The sequence below is a fragment of the Alligator mississippiensis genome, chromosome 3 (assembly GCF_030867095.1).
Source record: "Alligator mississippiensis isolate rAllMis1 chromosome 3, rAllMis1, whole genome shotgun sequence".
Taxonomy (NCBI): domain Eukaryota; kingdom Metazoa; phylum Chordata; order Crocodylia; family Alligatoridae; genus Alligator; species Alligator mississippiensis.
In genome coordinates this window covers 190,039,710-190,065,519 of record NC_081826.1, presented here as the reverse complement: position 1 = coordinate 190,065,519, position 25,810 = coordinate 190,039,710, and the positions used below count along the sequence as shown (strand labels likewise).

General features: G+C 44.8%; 1 protein-coding gene across 3 annotated transcripts in view; it reads right to left on the bottom strand.

Annotated features, from left to right (window-relative positions):
• Positions 1-21,667: 21,667 nt before the first annotated feature.
• SPATA6L (spermatogenesis associated 6 like) overlaps positions 21,668-25,810 on the bottom strand; it is a 76,098-nt gene continuing 71,955 nt past the window's right edge. For 2 of the 3 annotated variants that reach the window (XM_019477984.2, XM_019477985.2), the window contains exon 13: positions 21,668-22,274. The gene's annotated coding sequence lies outside the window, so the exon portion shown is untranslated. Of the gene's footprint in view, positions 22,298-25,810 lie in introns of all 3 variants that reach the window. The other variant, XM_014608650.3, reaches the window with a different exon arrangement.

The following is a 25,810-nucleotide window of genomic DNA, read 5'->3' as shown; positions in this document are numbered from 1 at the left end:
CCAGAAGTTTCCATGGTCACTGTACCTTGCTGATTTATTTTTAAATAAGAAATAATTAGACAACATGCTTTGCATTTTAATCATTTCACAAATTTGAAAACCACAAGCTTTTGGTCTCCTTACAGATTGTTTTATTTTTGTGTGTGAATGGATGAAGAAACTTGTTTATAATGACAAATGTTGTCTATGCCAAGAGAATGAGTGTAATACAAAAGCACTGTTATATCGCATTATACAGTTAACGGAATCCTGTTACACCTTGATGGACTACTGTGTTGCTTAAATAATTTATGATAGCATCAGAATCTTTATGCATGTGCATGGGTCTCTCTCAGTTACACACACTCCCAAAAAAACCCAGCACATACTGGTGTATAACATGACTGTGACAGCTTTGCCACGGCAACATTAACTTTTGGTATTTTATAACTTGTGAATATTTGATTTCACAACCTGAATTAACTCTACTATTTCATATTTAAGACCCAAGCCTACTCCCACTGAAATCACAGAGTCTTTCCACAGAGTTCAACAAGAGCAGGACCAGATCCTAAATAAATATCTGGCCTAATTATGCTGTCATCCAGGATGCATTTTTTCTCATTAGCATATATATTCCCTGTACCAACAACAAACCTTCTAAATTTGCCAATATCTATGTAGTCTCATGTGTCTCACACCAGCCTATTCTAGAATCAGACTACTCAGAAATATACAACTACTACTATCTAGAATCAGACTACTCAGAAATATACAAGTTGAACTCAAAAATATACAAGTTGAACCCCGTTGCCAATACCAGGTCCTTACTGGACCTGGTATTGGCAACGGGGGATGACATGGTAGGGGACCTACAGATCGGTGGTCACCTGGGGGACAGTGACCACCAAATAATAGAATTAATCATAAGACGTCAAGTGGGTAAGGTAACTAGTAGGGTGAAAGTGCTAGACTTTAGGAAAGCTAATTTCAATGAACTCAGGCAATTAGTCAAGGACGCACTGCAGAGTAGGAGTTTTGAAGAGATGGGAGCCCAGGAAGGGTAGCTGTACCTTAAGGAAATGATCCTTCGGGCACAGAGGGAGACGATCCCGATGTGGGGAAAAAGAGGGAAAGGGGCCAGAAAGCTTCCTTGGCTGACCAGAGAAGTCCAGAGCAGCCTATGGGCTAAAAGGGGAGCATATAAAAAGTGGAAACAGGGAGAGATTACTAAAGAGGAGTATACCTCTTCTGCTTGCGCTTGTAGGGAGGCAGTTAGACAGGCCAAAGCTACCATGGAGCTGAGGATGGCATCCCAAGTTAAGGATAACAAAAAATTGTTTTTTAGATATATAGGGAGTAAAAGGAAGGCCCAGGGTGGAATAGGACCCCTACTAAATGGGCAGAAGCAATTGGTGACAGACAGGGGGAACAAGGCTGAACTCCTCAATGAGTTATTTGCCTCAGTGTTCCTAAACGAGGGGCAAGACAAGTCTCTCACTGGGATTGTAGAGAGGCAGCAGTAGGGCACCAGACTACCAAGCGTAGACCCTGAGATGGTGCAGAGGCACTTGGAAGAACTGGATGCCTTTAAGTCGGCAGGCCCGGATGAGCTCCATCCGAGGGTACTGAAGGCACTGGCTGACGTCATTGCACAGCCACTGGCGGGAATATTCAAACACTCGTGGCGCACGGGCCAGGTCCCGGAGGACTGGAAAAGGGCCAACGTGGTCCCCATTTTCAAGAAGGGGAGGAAGGAGGACCTGGGCAACTATAGGCCAGTCAGTCTCACCTCCATCCTTGGCAAAGTCTTTGATAAAATTATCAAGGCTCACATTTGCGAGAGCCTGGCAGGAAAAATTATGCTGAGGGGAAACCAGCACGGGTTCGTAGCAGGTAGATCATGCCTGACTAATCTAGTCACTTTTTATGACCAGGTTACAAAACACCTGGACGCAGGAGTAGGGGTTGATGTCATATACTTAGACTTCAGGAAGGCCTTCGATACGGTATCCCACCCTATACTGGTGAACAAGTTAAGAGGCTGTGACTTGGATGACTACACAGTCCGGTGGGTGGCGAATTGGCTAGAGGGTCACACCCAGAGAGTCGTAGTGGATGGGTCGGTATTGACCTGGAAGGGCAGTGGGGCAGTGGGGTCCCGCAGGGCTCGGTCCTAGGACCGATACTCTTCAATGTCTTCATCAGCGACTTGGACAAGGGAGTGAAGTGTACTCTGTCCAAGTTTGCGGATGACACAAAACTGTGGGGAGATGTAGACACACCAGAGGGCAAGGAACAAGTACAAGCAGACCTGGACAGGATGGACATATGGGCAGAAAACAACAGAATGCAATTCAACATGGAGAAATGCAAAGTACTGCACCTAGGGAGGAAAAATGTCCAGCATACCTACTGCCTAGGAAATGACCTGCTTGGTGGCATGGAAGCGGGAAGGGATCTTGGAGTCCTAGTGGACTCCAAGATGAAGATGAGTCAGCAGTGTGATGAAGCCATCAGAAAAGCTAATGGCACTTTATCATGCATCAGCAGATGCATGATGAACAGATCCAAGGAGGTGATACTTCCCCTGTATCGGGCACTGGTCAGACCACAGTTGGAATACTGCGTTCAATTCTGGGAGCCGCACTTCAAGAGGGATGTGGATAATCTGGAGAGGGTCCAGAGAAGGGCCACTCGTATGGTTAAGGGCTTGCAGGCCAAGCCCTATGAGGAGAGACTAGGGCACCTGGACCTCTTCAGCCTCCGCAAGAGAAGGTTGAGAGGTGACCTTGTGGCTGCCTATAAGTTCATCATGGGGGCACAGAAGGGAATGGGTGAGGTTTTATTCACCAAGGCGCCCCCGGGGGTTACAAGAAATAATGGCCACAAGCTAGCAGAGAACAGATTTAGACTAGACATTAGGAAGAACTTCTTCACAGTTAGAGTGGCCAAGGTCTGGAATGGGTTCCCAAGGGAGGTGGTGCTCTCCCCTACCCTTGGGGTCTTCAAGAGGAGGTTAGATAGGCATCTAGTTGGGGTCATCTAGACCCAGCACTCTTTCCTGCCTATGCAGGGGGTCGGACTCGATGATCTATTGAGGTCCCTTCCGACCCTAACATCTATGAATCTATGAAACATTACATATTTTCTGAGGGCTGCTTCCATTCTTTCATCTGGATTTGTGCCCTGTAAACTGTTCCGTGAATTCCAGCCTTTCCCTGCTAATCCTGACATAGTTGGTAAAAACTAGTCCCTTCCATTCCTCTCAGTCACTTGCTGCAGTTTCCATCTGCTCCATGGTGGTAATAATGGCTGCTATATCCTCACTACTAAGTGTTCTTCTTAAGGTTTATTTTCATTACCCTTTTCTACATAGCAGTTGATTTCCATTGAAAGCTCCATGTGAGAGTCTTCATGCAGCATCTACAGTACCGGCCCCAAATATATCCAGAACTTCTTTTTGTGTCTGGTGAAGACAAGCTATTGATTGGTTGGATTTCTCAGTTCTCTCTGTTGGTGGCTACATCTTTCCATCCCATGCCCAGAGTATTTCCTCCTTGAAATACTTCTTATTTTTTAGCAATACCCAGGGTTTCAAGTCCTTTGTTGTCCTTCCCCTTTACATACTGCTACCTCACTGAAACTCAAAACAGCATGCTCACATTCCAATGACCAACCATTCAGTGTTTCTTGCTGCTAGCAAACTGTTCAGTATCAGAGACTGGCTTGCACTTATAACCCTTATACACTTAGAGAAGCGTATCCAAAACATACCCACAGGACAAAGGCCTGCAGGTCAGATCCAGGCCATAGAGCCACATCATCCAGCCCCTGATGCTGCCTTGGGTCTCAGGCAACATTCAGGGTGAACTGGAACACACACTGCACACAGCACTTGCTCCAGCTATATCCCTGAGTAGGAGTAGATGCTGCAGGCAGTACAGCCCCAGATCAGCTGCATACTGCTCTGGGGCCACGCAGCATAGCCCTGGAGAGACTGGAACAGAACCAGGCCACACATGGTGCCCACTATGGCCGCTCCAAGACATGCACTGCAATATCAGGCTGGTCTTTGGATCCCATCCAGCCTGGCTCCATTTCACTCATCCAGGCTACAGGGCCAGATGAGTTTGACACCCCTGGCTTAGAAGAACGGGCAGTGTTCTCTGCTAATCAGCTGTTTTAGCCCTTCTACTTAACCACTAATTCTCTTATAACCTAAAACAGGGGTGTCAAACATACAGCCTAAGGAGCCACTCAATCCAGCCTGCTCTGTTACCAGTAGGCCACCAGAAGTTGTGGGGCATGGCTCAGGGGACATGGCCTGCTTTAGAATCTGAAGCCTTGGCTGCTGGTGGACATGGAGATTGGTTGCAGGAGCATGAACAAGGGTTGAAAACAGCCTTGGTTGCCTTTCAGCTCCTTTGCCTATCACCACCACCACAGCCCCAAATCCTCAGTCAATAACTCCATTTCCACCCCATGCTGGAGCTGTTGCCATCATCACTGAGTCCCCCATGCACCTTGCCAGAAGTAGAGCTGCCACTGTATCACAGGGGACACAGTGGCAGCTTCAGCTCTGGTATGGAGTATACAGTGGGAGTCAGAGCTGCCGATATCAATTCATGCCCCAAGCTGGATCTGGCCTGCAAGAAATCCCAGACTAGAGACAGACATTAAAAAAGCAAGAGCCTGAATTGATTCAACCTTTGCAGGTTAGTCTAACCTGCTTAGGCTGAACCAGTTTGTAACGAGACAAACATTCTCGTTTGCCACTGCCACACTCCCACCACCGACAGTGCCACTGTCACCTGCAGGAGCTTGCCGTGCCCCACCCCACCCCCAAACTCTGGGGGCACACTGTGTTCATCCATGACGGACAGCAGCCTGTCACAACTTCTCAGAGCATGAGACCCTTCCTGGCAAGGGGCCACGCTGTGGGACCAGCAGAGCAATTGTGGAGCGTGGCAGCACTGCAGGAGGCTTGCAGGGCTCTGGCCCACTCTGGACCCCTGTACTGCTACACACAGCCCACCGCAGCTCTGCCAGCCCTGCAGCACAGCCCCTCATGGGGAAGGGGCTCATGCTCCCTCATATTATAACAGGGTTGCTGCCCCCAACAAAGGTCCTGCCCCCTCCAGCTGCAGCAGTGGGGAAGGGGCATGATCAGTCAGGGCCCCTGTGGGGGGGGCAGGGATGGGGCATTATTCCTCCTTCCTCCAGCCTCTGGCAGAGGGGACAGGGGCCTATTCCAGGGCAGGGAGCAAGTGCAGCCAGACCCAGCTACCAGTGGGGGTAGAGGGGAGATTCTCCTCCCTGCCCTCCTCTGCCTCAGTGGCCATGGTGGCCTGCTGCTGCAGCAGTGAGGCGGGAGTGCCCAGCAGACCCAGCTCGGGTCCATGCCGGTGGCACAGGGAGGGGGGATTAAACCCCTCTCTGGCCAGAACCCCGCCCCTGCCTGTCCCTGCCTGGGCTGGGGAGCAGAGGGACAGGGCCAGCCTGGCTGGGCTGGAGCAGCGTGCCCAGCCCAGAGAGCATCCTGGGATGCTGGGGGTATCTGGTTTAACTCAAACCAGCAAAGGGTCTGGGACAGACCTTGCATGAACAGGTTTGACCCAAATCAGTTAACTCTGATACTACATTCAACCAGGTTTATCTCAAACCGGTTTCAGACATTTTGAAACTAGTTTATGTGCACTGAATGTCTATTCTGTTACAAGTTTAAACCAGTTTCTGATCACTTAAACTGGTTTATGTGTAATGTCTGTCCCTAGGCCCACCGTCTAGATCTGGCTCAGGGCACAATATACATTTTATGCCCCTGACTCAAACATATCATGGCAGATGTTCATCTTGAGAAATGAATAGAGTCCTTGTGGCAAGGTTCAATGGATCAACATTGCCAACTAGCTGTAGGAACCAAAAAAACAGAACTCAGGCCTTTCTTAGTGCCTCATCTATAAAATACTGTACTCTGATGCACCTGGCAGTTTGCATCAGATAACCTGCAACTTCCATTTCCCTGTTAAAATTACAAATCAAAATGTTTGAAAACTCAGGGGCAGATGTTAAAGCCAGTGCAAACTGGCATAGCCAAAAATATGACCTTTAAGATATACCAGAAAATGTCACTTGTTTTCTTGAAAAGAGCAGTGCAGCACTAAAAGTGGCATTTGCTTGGGGTTTTTTATTACTATTTCTCAAGAATACATGCATCTGTGTGGTTATTGGGCAGGCAGGGGAGTGACAAAGGGCAGAAAATTGCACATGCTTCTACATAAATAATATTACAGTGAATTTCCTCACTATAATACATTAAACTGACTATCATATGCTACTTGTCTCTGTTCTTAATTTGAAAACAGTCGTTTTATATGAAGGAAACAGCTAAGAGTTCATTTTCTCTGTTAATTACAAAGTGGAAGAAAAAAAATGAGGCAGCAATAAAACAGTAAATCCCTGCCATTAGTAAATGTTACATTAAAAGTAAAGATTTACTTTTTCTTGCGGAGAGTGGAGCAAATCATTGCTCTCCAAATGTAATTAGTGTTGCTGCTTTAATTCATCAATGAGACTCAACAAATGTAAAACAAAATTACAGTTTCATGTGCAAGATACGTACACAATACAATTTTAATAAAAAGGTAGGACTTAGACAGATGTCCATGTGAGCAGTTTGTGCAAACAATCCATGGTCTTATCAAAAAAACCCAAAAAACCAAGGCCAAAATTGTCTATTACAACCTTTTAGACCTGCTGTAATTTTAGACAGAGGGGCACTGTCCTTTTCTAAAGTCTTTACATGGGTAAAAGAGAATGCCTTACAGCAATTTGAATCACTTCACTTTGTAATCTGTATTGCTGCTTTCCTGTTCCAGATGTTACACCAAAATGGAAGTGGAAATTTCAAACTTGACAGGTGGAAAAATATTTTGAATATTTTTGTGAATTTATGCAAGAAATCTGGGAGTGGAGATAAAAAGCTGCTTCACTGTCCTGCAATGTGGCATTTCACTCCTTCCAAGGTTAAATAATGCTATTGATTGAAATGAATTGAAGAATACAGCCCAGTGGCTGTGCACTGTGGAGTATCGAAGTGGAAATAAAGAGTTCTACCATTGCTTTTCATTTCTATAAATCTCTTCCAACAAGGTGCTGAGAGTGGACAATCATTTAAAGCAGCAATTTTTTAAAGAAGATTACTTTGATCTTCTTCCAACAGTTCAAACGTAACTTTTACTTAATGATTCTTTGGAAAGAAAACATTAGGATATTCCAAGGTGCTTTTGTCAAGGCACCAAAAAGTCAAAGCCAAAGATAACCTCATCTCTGTCATTAAAAATGACTCTCTCAAACTCCCTAATCAGTAATCAATAGTGCCTAACCAGTAGTCAATTAGGCTACAGCTGGGAGGGGCCTCCCTTGGCAGGAAGGGGGAGGGATATACACACAGTTGCATGCTTTTTTTTTTTTTTTTTTTTTTTTTTAAATAGGGGAATAGGAATGATTTATGCCCCCAAAGCCACTGAGACAACTGACGTTCACTGTGTAAGTGACATTACTCCCCTAAAGGGAAGTTAGTTTTAGGCCTAAGAATCTATGAGATGAGCAGAGTGTATGTTTACTACTTCATACATCCACCCTAGGTTACTTGCTTGAAAAAGTTTCAGTGTTTTTCACTGGAAAGAGAGAGAACAGTGAAAAACAAAAGGATGGTATTGCATCTAAACGCTATTATCATGGATTTGATAAGGATTATAGCCTATAGGTGGATCTAGGATTTTGAAAAGGGGGTACAGATGGTGTGGTATATCATCACATATAACATAACATATTCTTCTCTAGTTAAAGAGAAATGAGTTGCTTAACTAATATGCTAGATAGCTAGCATTATATTATTCAGTTGAAAATCAAAGCAAAAACAAAAATAACTATTGGAAAGTGCACTAATTTGGTTGACTATATATGTTTAAGAAATGCAACAAACTAGGCAAAAAAACCCAGTCAAAATAGTCAAAAGATATTGTGTCACTAGACCTGTAGCCATGTGATGAAATGTATGTCTCTTATTCATAAAATAAAATCTACCCTTCCTGAGCATCCTGACAGTACCTCCAATACTTCATTGTCAGTCATTTCTACACCCAAGGTAATATTATCACACCTGCGTTTATTTTTAGCTCCAGCTAAAAACCTTGTCTGCAGAGCTATGAAATAAAAGAATGGCTAAGAGACAACAAAAGTGTAGAAGAAAGATAGTTTGAGTAGTGGAACATCAAGACCATTAAAAAGACAGAAGGCCATTAACACCTCCTAAGTGTAAAGATTAGCAGGAACCAGGGGCATGATAATGAATCATGAAATCAATTGACTCTCTCAGTACTGCCTGAATAGAAATGCTGCTGTCCCTCCTAGGCAGTTGGTTTTAAAGTTTGGGTGGAGCAAGAATGGGGGGAGGGGGGGCACAACTGTACTGCTGCACTCTCCATTTTCCACCAAGCTATTGAAGAGAGATTCATGCAAAGCCAGGCCTCATTCCAGAGAGGTGATGGTTAAGGTCAGAAAAACAAGAAAAAAAAGTTACACCTATAGTGGAAGAGCTCAATGAGCCCAAGTCAAGGATGATAATCTTCATCACAGAATTCAGAAAGAGCTGGCACGTGAAAGCACAGATCTAAAAAGGAAGGGATTTTAATAAATCAAATTGCAGGTGCCAAACGTAGTAACCCTGAAAAATAAAAGAAAGGGGAGAAAGCAATGAACTATGGGTCCAGTAGTCTGACAGTACAAAAGGCTTTGGAATAAATTTTAAAGAAAATAATATTTCAATAAATTGGAGTAAAGAGAAAATGGAATACCACATGGGTTTGCCAAAGATAGATCATGCCAGACTAACCTAATATCTTTGCTGATGAGGGAATTGATTTCTAGACAAAAGGAATGTGTTAGATCTAATCCAGCTGGATTTCAGCTAAATGTTCAATCTGATGAGACATAAAAATTTTTAGGTAGACTGGAAAAGAGGAGGATTAGGAGGATTAGCAGAAGAATTGTAAAATGGACAAAGAATTTGCTAAAAAGAGCAAATAGTAATAGTTTCCCTTTCAGCCTAAACTATTAGGCCAAAATATGGTTATTAATGTATTTCATGGATTGACTTTGGGTGTGCTCTCATTTAATCTTTGCATGAATAAACTTGGGACAGATAATACAAGTGCACTCCTGAAATTTGCTGATGACTGAAAGCTGAAAGTACTGTCAATAACAAAGAGGGTCTAAACATCATCCAGGAAGAAAGTGGATAATTTTGAGGAATAGATTAATAGAAGTGTACCTAGGCACATTACACGTGCACACACTAAGGCACATTAATGCTAACTTTTGTCCCAAGTCGGTCTGCACACCACACTAATGCACGTTAGTGCGTTCATATGTAGACATGTGCCTAAATTGCCTTAATGCGTATTATCCAAATTTTTAGACAAATGTAAAAGCATGTGTAGACACACCCTTAGTGTATTAATTGATCACAAAATGGCTATGAGCCACCACTATTGTTGACTACAAATGTCCAACTCGGGATCCTTAAAATTCTGGTTTATTAGGCAGATTGAAACACTGTAATGAAGTTAACTCATAAACCTTGGGCCTGGTCCCCACACACACACACACACACACACACACACAGTCGCAAGCTACAAGAGTCCAGTATACCTATCCTACAAGCGCTGGAGTCTGCCGTCGATGGCCAGTCAAGGCTTCTTTCAGCGTGGTGTTATCCTTCAGAAAGGGGTCGCCAGCTGGTCCTTCTGGCCGGACAGGTCTGGTCGAGTTGGAGATCAAGAGGGAGCCCCTGAGGGTCACTTTTCACTGCTTTTTATCTGTCCTTGGCAGACTTTGGTGACTCCCAAGTTTTCAGGTTCGCCCAATCCAGGGGTTGTTGACCCTCGTGGGACTTCCCCCCCCAGTGGCTACTGGATGGCATCTGTCAGCCCCAGGGGTCATCCGCATGTATGTGAAGGTTTGGGAGTCTGTTGATGAATTTTGAATAGGGCTCAGGGAGCGGTCGATTTAGAGATATTCAGACCAAAAGTTGGTCCCTGGCGTTGATTAACTCAGGCCAGGGCTTCTAGCCTTTGATCAGTGACCTTTAGAGATGTCCTGGTTGCTTCATTGTCTTCTATTGAGTTCTTCCATTGGTTGATCTGCAGTTTCCTTAGGTATTAATTGCTGCCTGCTACTGTGTTACACATTCAATCACTGATTCACTTGCTCTTTCAGGGTCCAGGCTGATACAGGGAAGGGCAGTTTGATTCCTGCCCTTGTTAACATTGTTACAATGTATAACTTACTTATGAAACGAAACACATTTAGTTGAAAGTTGAAAGGTGAGGAGTATAAAATATAAGCTACAAATGCCATGGCACATAAATAGATAAAAATACCAAAATACAAGGGGAGATACAAAATGCGCACACACAAATTTTAAGACAGAATTCCTTATCTTAAAGTGAAAGAAAGAGGAAGGAAGAAAAGGTAGAAGAGAAACATATCCAAAGAGGGGAGAGCAAATGCAGGCAAGAGGAAAAGGGGGCTTTCTACTACACTACGATGCAGCCATGAAAAATGCACATACGATCCTAGGATATAGCAGGTACAGCATTTCCAGTAGAAACAAGTAGTAATGGCATTATACAAAGCACTGGTGAGACCTCCTTTAAGATACTGTGTATACAAATCTGGCCACTCATGTTTAAAAATATGGATGCAAACTAGAATAGGTGCAGAGAATGCCTTGTAGGATGAGCAAAGGAATTAAAAGTTTATGGTATGAGAAGACCATGGGTATGTCTACACAGATATTTAGGTCAACCTTGAAGTCATGCCAATCCAGCCCAAGACACAAACTGCCCTTTCCCTATCTACATGCAACCTTGCAGCCCCCATCATGTAGCTGCCCACATTGTACTTCTTAGTTCTCAAATGTATCCCTGAAATATATCACAGGTTCCTTTATGACATGTGAAGCAAAGCAGACTGAAATCAAGCTGTAGATCACTTGTCTCTCCTTGTGGACTTGTCTCCACTTACAGGCAATAGAGAAAGGAAGTAGAGGGCAGAAAGGCCAGACAACAGGAAAAAGGATTTGTGGGATTGGTGTAGCGTGTGGGGAAGTTCTAAATTCACTACAGAAAGAGGCAAAGTAAAAGGCAAATGGGAATGAGATTGACTTTATATCCAGAAGTTCAGCAAAGCTTCCACGGTCAGGCTAGACTATTGCCAAGGGTCAAGCATGGACATTAAGGTTGACCTTAACTATCAGAATAGACATAATCTAAAACAGCTTAACTTGTTTAGCCTGGCAAAACGAAGGGGATGGGGAGGATGATTGCTGAATGTAAATATTTCAGCAGGTGAAACATCAGAGAGCTAAAAGACAACATTGGCACAAGAACAAATGAATGTAAACTGGCCATGAAAAAATAGGCTGAAAGTTAGAGAAGGGTATCCGGTGATAAGAAGAGAGCTCTAAAAATCAATGGGGTTGAAGAATATTGATCAACTTTAACAGGTCCTAAATTAGGTCTAAGAGGCGCATTTAGTTTAGTACTTGCTTAATGAGCTACTAACTAAATGCACAGTAACTATGGTGCTAACTACTAACTGTGTAGTAACAGCAGCACTGGATGGGTCCCTGGATCTGCCATGCCCTCTGAGCATAGTTTTTTTAGTGATGCTTACTGAGCAGTAGCCTAATATTACTGCTGTAGCCTATTAGCATGGTTTTTGCCTGGCACACTACTGTGTAGTGTTATTACGCTACTGCACATTAAGTGTCTTGTGTAGATGTGCCCAGGGAAAATAAACAGGAATTCTTCAACTGATCATCTTCCATAGATACCAGTAAACTCCCTCTCTACTTTGAATGTTATGGCTTTAATAAGCTGTCTTCTACTTTAATATCCTACCTTCTACTTTACATCCTTACCCACTTCCCCCGTACTTTGGGTTTGTAAACCAGCTTTTCCAACAGTAGAAGTGCCATTTTCTATCCAAGAGAAATGCAGAAGTAGGAATCTTCCTTTGTGATAAAAGTCACCACTGTGAATCAAACAAGTTAGGATCACGCTTTACTTTTAGCCCGTTAGTCCTCTTTAAACTAAGATGAGAATGAGCAATTTTGTAATGCAAAGAGATAAATAAAACTGATCTGTGATAAATAATGAAAGAAAACTACAGCTTAGAATTAAGGGGTTTGGGTTCAGAGGTACAGAAAATGATTAAATGGGAGTGGGTGGCCTTTGAAGTATGTCTGCTTTGAGAGGAGAGATTTAAAAATTCCCAGGAGGGAAGAAAAAAAATCCAAACTTTCTGCTTCTCATTATACAGAGAATTATTCTAGGAGTTCAGTTTCACAAAAAATAAGGAAATAATATATTAACAAGGAATTAATGATGAAATAGGAGTCTAGATCCCTCTGAAAAAGGAAGAATCAAGGTGGCTTGATCTTTTTAAGATGTGATGGGTGACTGCAGGGATGTTCTGACTGACGTATCAAACATTAGATAATGAAAAATTACTGTTTCTCAAGCAGTGCAAACTTTTGATTAGTCCCTCTACAGTGTCCTTTCAGTAACATAATTCCAACTATACTCTTTAATTAAATAATCTCTTAAAAGCAAATTGCCATCCTTTTTTAGCTCACACCACCTGGCTGTCATAAAGAATGTATCCTACACACTACCTCACACTTTTTCTGTGCAGAAAACAACAACATAGTTCTTCTCTCCATTATGGATGTAGGATCATTACTTCTGAATTCTAAGTCAAATCCAAGGTCCTCCTGAGCCTAACAGCCAGCTTGGCGAGTAGGGTTAAGGCACGCCCATTTCTGTAGCCAGTGGCACCTAAGGGAGTGATGTGATTACCATTACATCCAGCCTCCTTTGATTTGCCAACCAGCCTTCTTTGATTCCACAACCATTTATGGCTGCATTGAGTGAAGCAGTCCTTGGCACGAGTCCAAAGCAAATCTTGAACTTATGCTTGTGAAGCCACCATGAGAGGCCTTGACTACTCCAGCACTGAACCCTTACACTCCTGAATTACAGCAGTCAAAGTGAGATCAACAAGTAATATTGAAAAAGGAATTGTTCTGAGTCTTTAGCAACCCACCTCAATGCCAAGGTCCCAACCATCAACTGAAAACTCTTAAAGCGTATCTCTCTATATACAATATGCATCCTGCATGGATTTGTTTTTTTCTTAAGAAATGTGACTGGCCATGTTCCTTTAGCAGAGATATGGATAAAAACTGTGCAAATAGGCAGGCAGCAATCCATGATTTCTGCATGTCTTCTACACTGTTGTTTTAGTATTACCCAGTCTTCCCAAACCATCCCTGCCCAATGGGTCTGGTCTACATGTCAATCTGCCCCTCTACATTCAAGTGCAACAGAAGGAAATATTTGCTGTGGAGTCTTCCTCTAGTTAGCAGAAAGAATTACCCTAATAAGAGTATTATGCAAATACCCTCTCTTTGTATGATAAGAATTAGAACTGGAGAAACAGCATTTAAATAATGGATTCCAGTAGCTTTATTTAAATGTTCATGTTTCTCTAGCAATGACTGTTGCACATGCAGAAACACCTCTTAGGTTCATATCCAGGCTAAGATCCTCTAATATACTGTATTCAAGAATTCAACTAATGTGCAACAAAATTTAAAACTAGCCTGGAGCATAGCTTGGCATGTCAATTTTACCTACACAATTTTATAAACATAAAGCCTCCACTACTAGACTGTGGATCAAGGTTTTTTAGAACAACCTAGAAATATGCTTACACCAGATGAGCTAGGGTGCAGCTCTTAAGTCTTGGAATCTATGGCATACCTTGCCAAAATTAAGCAGTCATATCCTGCTGTGGAGCTACAGGAGATCTTCACAACAAGGGGTTACAGAGGCAGTCCAAAGAAAGCAAGCCATCTCCACAGAAGAGAACAAAACCCAAAGAAGGAATAAGTTACTAGAGGTAAGGCTCAAAAAGGCATTCTGAGGAAATAAAATTCTTCCCCTTGAAGCCCATTAAAGGAAACTGAGAAGAAAGGTGCAAGTTGTAGAGCAATGTACCCCCACTGCATTACACAAGGAATGAGACGTGGTGTTACAAATTGCCCGGTTTCAGATCCCCCCAAAAGCTTTGTCTGGTTGCTCTCCTGTAGCATCAGCTGTTCAGCCAGCCCTGATATGGCTTCCAGAGGACCCTGGCTCTTCTTCAAGGGGAGGGGTAGGAATGCCAATGTCCCAAACAGCACAGCAGACACCTCTGCTTCAACCAAAGAGTTTTGATCATAATACTACAGTTCCCACCAGGAGTCTCTGTGCACCCTAATAACAATTCAGCAATTCCCTTGCGATCTCCCCTTCTTGCTTGTTCTCTCTTCCCAGCTCCCTCAGAGCCTCCTTTTCTTCTCCTGAGGCACAATGTCTATAGTACAGTGGATTTCAATTGCAGACCCTTAAAATATTTTGAATGGAGGTGCAGACCCCTTTAGAAATTTCAAATGGAGGTGTGAACCTCTTTGAAGTGTAAGTGTGGGTATTCACATACTGTTGATTGATCATAGTCACCTTTCATGGACATCTTAAACAGTCTGCAAGACCCCCAAGGGTCCACACACCACAGGCTGAAAACCGCTGCTATAGGAGTTAAACCAGAGACTGACACTCATGCAATAAAATGAAACATGATGTTCACAGGAACCAATCAGAGAGCAATCTTCAGGGCCCGACTGTTCCCTAGCATAAGGAGTATACCTAGATGTCCTACTATGAAACTATCTACAGCAAAAGGTGCTCAAACTAAACCCACCAAAGTGCTCCAAGCCAAAACTCAGCCAATTTCACTTCTTTGATTACACCTGGGCACCTGCTTACCTCAAGAAACTCTCAGAAAGTGTTTGAGCTCTCCTCCACATCCAGGATCAGCCAGCAGAAACTGTTCACTGGTCTGAGAAGCCATTTTGGGACCATGTGAGAAAACCTCAATACAGGTGCTCTTCCTCTTCCTTGATTGGTAACTCACGCAGCTCATCAGAGTTGCAGAAATCTAGTATTGCAGATTCTCTCTGAGATGCCCAGGAAACCTTCTGATGGGTGAATCCAATGGCACAGATGCACCCTCCTTTTCAATTGACCATACTAGGGGAGCAGCAGCCAGGGACTCTTTTTTTTAAGTCCCCAAAACAAGTAAGATTCTTATTTGCAAATCAGATTGGGGACTGAAGAGCAACATCCTCCTCTCTCTGCAAGCAGAAATGATCAGAGATCCCTGGAATTCAGATTCTGTCACTAAGAAGGATCCTCCACATGCTTCCACTGCAAAAATAGATGCCCCCATCTTCCTTTTCATGTTCCTCTCCCCTTCCTTCCTCTCCTCACCTTTGCTGCTATCTTTGGCTGACCCAGGAAGCAGGGGCTCAGGGGGGAAGATTCAGACCTGTTCCTGCCCACTCCAGCCAGGCTTGGCAGGGACTAGGCTCATCAAGGGACAGCAGCAGCACTGGATGGGTCTCTGTGTTCCCTGCCAGCTCAGGAGCAGGCGCAGGGAAAGGAAATCTGCCCACTGCCCCTGTGGCTGTCTCTAGCCAAGTCTGGCTCCCTGTGCAGCCTGGTTGCAGCAGGATAGAAGCAGCTCTGGAGCTCCCTGCCCCCAGGTCAGCTTGGGACAGCCACAGTGACAGCAGCAGATGGGGAGAGAAAAGGGCAGGGGGAGGGACATGCCACTGAGCACACAGGGGAAGGGAGGGGGGGAAAGATTCTTACTTGCTTGAAGGACTTTACAAAAGTCTCCCAGTGCTGCTTCTGTAGAGGGGTCTGCCTGACCTGCTGTGTTGGGGCCAGGGAGGCTGAGAGCTGGGTTGCAGACACCCGTGTAGCACAGGTTGCTACTCCCATACCTGCTTTCCAAAATCCTGGATCTGCCATGCTGTTTCATATTGTCTTTCTTTCCCTTGATTTATTATGGCAGCAGGTGATGTCAGTTTTCCCTGCATTTCCCACCATGATCAGAGAAGACAGAAGAAGCTTGTACACGTTACAGGGGTTTAGGTCCCCTAAATTGAATTGGTGTTTTTTTAATTGGCAAGGTTTTAATAGTGATGATTAAAAACCCACTAGTTCAATTTAGGGGCTTCTGTCACTGTTATGGCAAGGGGCTTGATCCTTTTTCTTTTCTTCAGTGGAGCCTGCCTGTAGCCAAGGGGCAAGCTGCCAGCAGCCCCTGAGCTGCGGGGGCCCCGGTCCTTCCCTCTACAGCAGCAGCACCCCCTGGGGCCACCTGGGTAGGCTGCTAAAGGGCTGGGTGCTGGCTCCAAGCTGGGGCAGCACCCAGCCCACTAGCAGCCTGCTTGTGGGGGACACCACCACTGTTGAGGGAAGGACCAGGGCCCCTCGTAGCTCAGGGGCCACTTGGCCCACCAGCAGCTCACCCCCTGGCTACAGGCAGGCTCCACTGGAGGAAAATAAAAAAAAAGGATCAGGCCCCTTGCTACTTCCCCCTCCATACCCTGCCCCCCAGGGCTTCTAGCACCCCGTGTAGTGTCCCCACTGCTTCCTGCCACCTGGGACCACCTGGGAATGGGCTGGCTTGCCCCTGGGGCAGTGCAGGAAGGTGGTAGGAGGGTGGCTGGGTGTGCTGGCGGCTAGAGAAGGTGGGGATGGTGCACGGGGCGCTGGAAGCCCACCAAGCCCAAGCTTTCCCGAGCCCACCTGGGTTTCCAGTGCTCTGTGCACCTTCCTGCCACCTTCTCTGGCCACCAGCACAACCAACCACCCTCCTGCTGCCTCCCCGTGCTGCCCCATGGTCAAGCTGCGTGTGCTGGCAGCCAGAGAAGGCAGCAGGGACAGTGCACGGGGCACTGGAAACCCAGACAGGCTCAGGAACGGATGCATCACTGCAATTGATTTAGCCACCTAAAATACATCAGGATGTGTTTTAGTTTGCTACATAACAAAGTCATTTACATCGCAATATGCCATCGCACGTGTAGTGTGACAAAATTAAAGTGCAATATGCCGCCGCATGTGTAACGTGTGACACAATTAAATCGCTATAAAAGGGTAATTAAACCACTATAAAGGGCAATTTCATCATGTGTACAAGTGCCCTAAAGGGGACAGGCTGCTTCAATAATGCAAAAGAAACAAACACCCCATCACAAAATCTCTGAGAAAAAAAAGTGAGATGGTGGGGGCTGATATCCTAATAAAGAAGGTGAAGTAAGACACTCAAAGCCATTCTCCTAACTCATGGCAAGGCAATGCAGGTTACAGCCACGGAAGGGGCAACTTACTTCTTTTTGGGGAGGGGAAGTTATTCTTTGTGCCACTTGGTTCCACAATGCTTTAAAAATGTAGTATTTTCATTATTACTAACAGAACCAACCAAATAACCATATAAAAAACATATATATAAAGACCAATACATTAAAAATACACATTGGGGTTCAAGCTGTAATCATCTATATATAACTTTAAGTGACTTCCCTCAAAGACATTAGCCATTAGGTTTTGCTCAAAAGGAGCATAGGCCTGTATCCCCTGATGTCTTTTCATGTTTGAGTAGTCTTGTACCTCCACATTGGAGATGTATCATGCTTTTCTTCTGTGGTCCTCTTACGTTAGATAGTTTTTGCCTGGCAACCAGGTGTTATAAAAATCTTCTTTATCCACTTCTCTTTCAGTGACACAAGTTTTCCATGGCGAATACACAGCATAGTCTGCCCATTCTCCCACATTTGTCAGGGTTGCCCATTTCCATATATTGGTTATCACACTGATAGCAGCTGAGATGGAGTGGATGTATAGAGATCTGTAGTAACCCACAGTTGGAAGCTTGGAAATGTCCTGAGAAGGAAAATTTGGGTAAAAGGGGGAGCCACAAACCAGTTATTATGCAAATGTGTTTTTTATCATACAGATAACCACGAACTCTGTACTGAAGGGAGTTGCACCACATACGTAGGAAGGTACTTTTTTGCATATATCCCTTCCAAGATTGCTTGAAGTAGGATCTGGACATTTTGTTGGATCTAGATGGAGTAAGGTATGTTGGGTGCAGTAATCTGACCAGAATCACTTGTTGCCAGAGAGGAAGCAGCAGAATATGGGTATCTGCCCATTATTTTGATCCCCTCTTTTGAGAACGTTGGACCTAGATTTCTCTCCATGTCTAACATATGTAGCTTTTGAGATTTTCTTGCTGCAGACTTCAGTTGAGGCATACATTTTGGCTACAATGCCCTTCATTGAGTAAAAAAATCAAAGTGTCCTTTCATCTGCCACTCACGCTCATTCCTTTCAGATTGGGTTGAAAACTTCTTAGCTGCACACACTGAAACACACTGTTACATCTATTAGCCAATATTACATTCATTGCATCAAAAGAAATAATTTTTATTGCAAAGTACTTGTGCCACAGACTTTATTTTCCTTTGCTCTAATTCTTTTACTAGATTGACTGGTCAAGTATTATTCATCAACTTTTGAGTCTGAAAAGGGGTGATAGACCTTTTGTGATGACATGCAACCTCCTGACTTCTGCCTGGATTTCCTGCAAAGGGATGATCTTCCAATTCAGCATTATCCAGTTTCATATCATCTAGGACAGAGGCGACCAACCTGCAGCATGACTGCCACAAGTGGCATGGGCAGCTTCTGGGTTTGGCACGCAGCAGATCAGGGAGGGGACAAACAGCACAGTGGCAGACAGGGCAGGGAGTAGAAATCAGAGCAGCAGATGAGGCAGGGAGCAGAGAACAGAAAACAGAAAGCAGAGCAGCAGATTGGACAGGTAAATAGATAAACTCTATTCTTATTTTTGTTCCTTTAGTATTAACATTGCACATCTGAGAATTAGATGACCATGACTGTGAGACTGATCCTGCAAACCCTTTCTTACATGAGCAATCCTAGGTTGGAGCAATATAGTACGGTGTGTGGAGGCAGGGGGAAGCATTTTAAATTTCTTCTCATCAGTTGTGCTGGTTTCCTTTTACTTCCTCCTGGTAGAGAAAACAGGTTGTTCTGTGGTTTATAACCTTCACCAACATAAAGGAGCTAATTAACCATGTATTTTTTCAGAATAGAACACCATATTTATTCATATACCATATTCAGCTTCCCCCCACCTCCTTCAAATTTAGTGATGGAAAATTTGGAGATGTGTCTTAATTTAGGAAAATGATTTCCACAGGGTCTGAAATGGATGGGCATGCTCTGTATAGAGCTGGGGCAGGATTTCTCTCCTCAACCTTCCCCTGCTGCAGGCCCAACAGTTACTGATTTAACTCTCTCAACTGCTACTGAATTAAGTCTTAGTAGTTTTAGTCTGCATACAATTAGGTTGCAGCAGTAAAAAAAGTTAATGCTATAGCTTTTGCAGTAGCATCCATGCATGGGGGAGAGGAATTGAGACTCATGAGAGGGTCCCACCCCCCTCCCCCACTCTACACTGCCAGACCCACAGCAGCAAGTAAAATTGTGCCTGCTTCCCCATCTTCCCCCCTTCCCAAGGAAAATCTTTTTTTAAATTAATTCTAACTTCCTAAAACAATGTGGATGTCTTATCTGGGGGCATGTGATGTGGCAGAATGCCACCTCTTTTTCTGCCCAAAAACTCTGTTCTGTGACAATTTGGTTAACATGGGCCCTGCAGAGGGCAGACATCCCATCTCTTTAGGTAACCTGAGTTGGATACATTCCTGAGGGAGGGGCAAAACCTTCTCCCTCTGCCTACATGACTGGCATCACATATCTGGCAATGCCAACCTGACTGGGAGGGGGCTAGAGACCCTACCAGTCTACCTGGCAACCAGTGATGCATTTCAACTTGGTTGGCTGGCAGCCAACAGGTGCTGGCCTCCATTGGACCAGATAAATGAGGTCATAAGGGCTATATAAGTTAAGGACTGCCCAAGAAGAGGGGCAGTAGCCATGATGAAAACTCAGAAAGAGAAGAGCTGGACCATCTGAAACTTTCTGTCTTGAAACTCATGATCAATGAACTGCCTGCCTCCAGAGGGAATCTCCACCTGCCTCTGGAGGATACTCATGAGTAAGCTACCTGAGATCTAACTAGATATATAGCTTGCAGTAACTTAGATGTGTGATCAAAGGCTACCCAGACACCCTGTTTGCTATATGGGATTTCTTTGATATTGCTCTACCCCAGGGGTGGGCAATTATTTTGGGCAGAGGACCACTTACTGAGTTTTGGCAAGCTATCAAGGGCTGCATGACAGGCAGCCCAGGGCAGATAAATATTGCTTTTCTAAATTTTTAGGGGTCCTGCACGCCAAATAGAACGGCCTGCCAGGCCACATCCAGCCCCCGGGCAGCATTTTGCCCACCCCTGCTCTACCCTGTACCCTATTCCAAACCTACTCCTTGTAGCCAATAAAGTTCTCCTTTGTATCTAGTATGGGAGACTTTTTGGGAGAGGGGCTAGATTATACCTTGGGGTCCCCTTGGTTTGGCTGGCTAAGGGAGACCACTATTTGTGCTTCAGTCTGAGGGAAGCACCCCAAGTTCTTGGAGTGGGTTGAGTACCCTTAAGGACTACTAGGCCTACAGGGGACATAGAGCCAGGATCAGGCCAGACCCTAGGTGGTGGCGGCGTTATCCCCAGGCTAGCACGTGTGCTCCAGGAAGGGGGTTGGCCAGACGTGCGGCACCCCCAGGGAGGCACTTGGAGCCTGGAAGGTGGTTGGACACAGCGAGGTGGGTGGCTCAGCACAGGAGCACCCCCTACTGGCCCACCACATGTGGTTTGCAAATAAATATGGTATTAAATAATAATGATTTTACAATATAATCCTAACTGGTTTCAGTCTCTTCTCCCCTGCCTAAGCTATGCTGAGCCATGGATCTGGTGCAGCACTGTAGTGTAACCAAGCTCACTGAAATCCAGAAGACTACCTGGATGGGTAAGGAAAGTTGATATCAAGATTACCATGACTGGACAAAGAGCCTTTAGGTAGGCACTGATCCCTCAAAGGCTTGAGTATGTGCTTAATATTACTTGCTTTGAGTAATCCCATTTACCACATAAAGCTAATATGATGAATAACTCTTGTTGAGATCGAGACAGTGGAAGGAGAAACTCCAATGGTTTCATTGTGACTCTCTCCATTGCATTTCAGTGAGGATAAGGTAGAATCTTTAGCTTTCCCCTCCAAATGTCTCTTAACAATTCCTTTCCAATGTTTGCATTTATGACATTAGGTTTCTTTGGGCTGCTGTTTGCATTTGGCACTCACTGGACATGTCTACAAATGCAATGAATGCAACTGAATAAAATCTGGTGTAATTTGAGCTGGAGTAAGCTAATCTGAAAGTTATCCTCTACACATGCATTTAAGCGCAGTAATTTACTTCACTGTCAGATAGCACTTGTGTCTGACAGGACTACCTGACAGCTCAGTAAATTAGTCTACACTGACCTAATTGCCACACGTGTAGACAGTGATGCTTTACTATGCAGCAAATTAGTCTACTCCACAGTAAAGCACATGTGTAGTAGGTGTGCCCAGTATAACTCTCTGCTATTAATATGAAAAGTCATTTTACATAGCATCAGAGAAATCTACATTTAATCACACAAAAAACCTACTAGATCATATCTTCATATTTTTTTATTAGAAGTTAATTCTTTTAATAATAATAATAATTTAGGTAGGTCAATTATTTGAAATGTTTTATTAAAATTAATGTTCCAAGAAGATTTGGTAAAGATTAATTTTAACTGGTTTTCTGCAAAAGTGAACGTCAGGTAGTAATGAAGCATCGAAAGGGTCCCCTCTCTTCTCTGTACAAGAGCACTAATGAGAATTCTGTGCCCATCTTGAAAGAGAAACTGATTTTTACAGAAAGAAATTCATTCCAGACAACCCATTCTGATTCTGTAAATCTTTGTGATAATTACAAATGTGATACTTACAGAAAATATTGCCAGCAACCAGTGCCCAGAGATCTGCATCATTATTGCAATTTTTTCAGTTCTCAATTAATGAACAAATTTACACTTCTGAGAAAATTATACCTGAGCCATATGGCACAATCATTTAAATCAGCTACTCTTAGCAAGCACAGTACAATGCATGGCTTCACTTCAAGACAGATTAGACTAAACACCACATGGAAAACAAACCACTCCCCAACTCTGAAATGGAGGTGTCAGTCAGAACTGGTTCTTCAAATCGGTTTCCAGAAGTTGTTGAGATGTCCCTCCTAAGAGAATTAGACAAGTATGACTGTGGACAAAACAAAATGTCTGAAAGTGGTTTTGTTAAAAAAAATAGGACATATGTATATTTCTTAAGAATGTTTTCCAGGCAAATAGGTCTTTCAGGTTTATGTAAAATTACTCTTGGAAAAATACGGGGTTTTTAAAGAATATTTTAAAGTTACGGGATGGGGGGTGGAATTTAAGTCCTCTTGGTGCACTTGGAAATTAATTTCCAATTTAAAAAGCTAGTTTCATACACATAACAGAAGGGAGCTTTGTCCTGTACTCCTTACTCAGGTGTTTCACAAAAATGAAGTCTCAAGGATTAGGTCCACAATGATTATTGTTGTTCTTTCTATATGGGAAGTTAGCTTGGGTCACCTACTTTTTGCAGACCTTAACTTGTTCATTTTGGGGTTGTGAGGGGGGATGTTCATTCTGAGGCATAGGCTGCACTCTATTTCTGCAGTAAGCCACGTGTGGAGGTGGGCAGATGGGATAAGTATGCTTACTGTCCACTTAGCAGCTGAATGAATAGTCCATTAAAAAGCCCAAGGCTTTACTAGATTTTCTGCAGGTCTCTTTTGTGCCACCTTTAAAGATAAGTGCAAGGGAGAGGGCCTGTGAAAAATCTTATTAGAATTTTTACTTTAAAAGGTGAATTGCCAGATTGCATAGCAGGATACATTCAGCCCCAACGCCTGTGTGAAGGCCCAGCTGCTATAAAAGGGAAGCCACAGTCTCCTGTAATTTTATAACTACTGTGGATCTGAACCTTGTTTCTCAATGTACACTCTGTATTGTAGTGTACAAAGAGGTACTGGGCCCTCAAGAGACTAAAACCCAACTGCAGGTGGTCAGTGGATAATAGTTTGTCTGCTTACAGGAGTCCTGCAGTCTGAAAGGCCGCAGACTGCATAAGACACAGATGGGCAAACTCCATGAAGCCCATCCAATCTTCCCCTAAAAATTATCTGGGGGGAACCCTGACTTCTGTGGGTTTTTCCACAGAAGGGATTAGTCTGGCCCGAACTAATTATCATCAGACCAGTCAGGGTGATTTTTTTGTTGCAAGGTGTTATTACACTGCAGTTAAAGTACATGAAATTTACCATGCAGTATCACTATCACTAGTACGTAAGTAAAGGCAGCCTATAAAACAACAAACGATACAAAGAACAATTTTTCCTACTATTTGGTTGGTCTAATAAAAGATATCACATTTACCCAAAGAATCTTGTCTGCCTATGTCCTTAGACCAACACGGCTACAACCAACAACCCTAAAACAATCCATTAAAACACTCCAGTTTTTAACTGGGCATTTAGGAGATGTATTGCAATCTGTTAATATTATAAGCATCTCAAAGATCCATTGGCACTTCCAAGTATATGTTACTGTCACAGCATGTAATTCTACCAGCCAAAAAACCTTCTTTAGAGAAACTTTCAGTTCAGAAAAGGAAGCATTATCAGTTCTGTGAAACTTCTTGCTGAGAGAATCACCCTCTAACCACATACAATCTCAGAGATTGACTTGCATTGCAAAGGAAATGAATAAGTAAGTGTGGCAAAGTGGGGCTCCCCACCTAGCCACAGTGCTAGGTTCCTCACTTGCCTTTGGGCACACCACCCACCTGACTCACCTGCCATGCCTTGTTCTTAATTAATTAAGATGTTAATTAAGGTGGGAGGCTGCCCATTCATGCCCTGATGCCAGGGGGGGCACTATCTGCAGCTCTGGACCTCCCCTACACTACAGCCCATGCCTCGCAGATGGCATCCAGCTGTTAATCTCCCCAGCCCCCACCCCCCACCCCCCTCGGCTCCAGAATCCTCCAATCTGGACCCCTCTAAGATCCCGCCATTCAAGCGGCCTACCCCGCCTTCATTCGGGCTGTCTAGCTCCCTGAAACCATTTCCTCTCTCGGGCATGGTCCCCCTGGGACCTTTGGCCACACAGACCCTGGCCTCACCTCCAAGGCCAGTTGGAACCCCAGGCCCTCAGCTCTGGGCGTCCCTCACATTGGGCCCCTGGCCCTTTTAACCGTTCTGGTCCTGGCCCCAGCATTGACCAGTTGAGGGTACTCTAAGTCAGGTCTCTGCCACTCCAGCCCCACTCTTGCTCCCGGGGTCCGTCTTCTGGCCCTAATAGCGGGTAACCCACCTGGTTGTAGAAGCTGGGGTGACTCACACCACGACTGGTGTTCCAGGGTCACACAGGGACTTTCACTCCCCCCTGGAGCAGCATGTCATTGTGCTCTCACTATATAAACATATTGGGCTCTCAGCCCTCTGGTTTTCCTCCCCCTTCACTGGGGTTCCTCATCTCTGTCCCCTCACTTGGGGCTCCACACTGCCCCCCTCACTTGGGGCCACGGGGCTTCACTCCCTGGTGGGCTCAGCTGGCCATAGCTGTACCTGGCCCCCACTACTTTTCCTCAGAGTCTTATACCTCACATAGGGCTCAGGTGGCCGCAGCCATGCCTGGCCCCCAACTCTGCCTTCTCAGGGTCTCTCAGGGTCTTGCACCCCACAGGGCTCAGGTGGCAGCAGCCATGCCTGGCCCCCAACTACCTCTGGTGTTACGCAAACCCACTCAAAGGTGAGGGCTGGGTTAAGGCACTCTTACCCGCCTTTCACCAGGGTGATAACTGGCCTGGCATTTCCTGGGGACTCCCGTGCCACTGAGAGCCCCACCAGGCCACCCACTCTTGGCAGGGTGCAGTTTTAGGTCGCACCCAGGACTAGGAGCCTCCTAACCATCCCCTACAGCTCCTCCCTTACCTCTAGGTTGTTCTGGAGCCTCACAGCCAGGCGATGTTGCTGCCTAGGCTGCCAGCAGTGAACTGCCCTGTTTATCTAAAATGGCTGCCACAATTAAGCACCTGCTGGCTGCTTGGCCCCCAGTCTTAAAGTGGCAGGCACCAACAGTGTCCTGCCACATACCTTCCCCCTTAAAATGATACTTGGGGGAGGTTTCCCTTGCTGCTCCCCCAAAACAGGCTCTTCTCGGAGCCTGTGAGAGCCCTTAAGTGGTGAGCACCCCCAAAGGTGCTCTTCCACACACCTCCCCCACCTTAGAATGAGATCTGGAGCTTTGCTTGGCTGCCTTCCCTGCTGGGCTCTGCCCCAGCCTACTGCAGCCCCTGCCATGTGGTGAGCACCCCAAAGGTGCTCCGCCACAGTAAGCTACAAGTTAGTTCGGGTGGTGGTGAACATGAGAGGGCCGTGTGCCCCTGGATTGGATGGGCACAGTGAAGTATGCTGATTCACATCTTATGCAGCAGGGAGGGATCTGGTTGGGAGAAAACCACCCTCATAATGCGCAGCCCCCAGTGCCATCCAAATTGGACCTACAGAACAGGTACAGAAGAAGTAATGGCAAGGCAGTGCCCATGTTGTGACTGAACTTGGACCTTGAGGGATCACTTGTAGGTTTGTACAGAGCTGTTCAATTTTCAGGTCCATTTAGTCTTTGGCCTCTCTGCTGAGACTGTAAGAAAGCCAGTTATAATCATCTATGGAAATTATTTTTT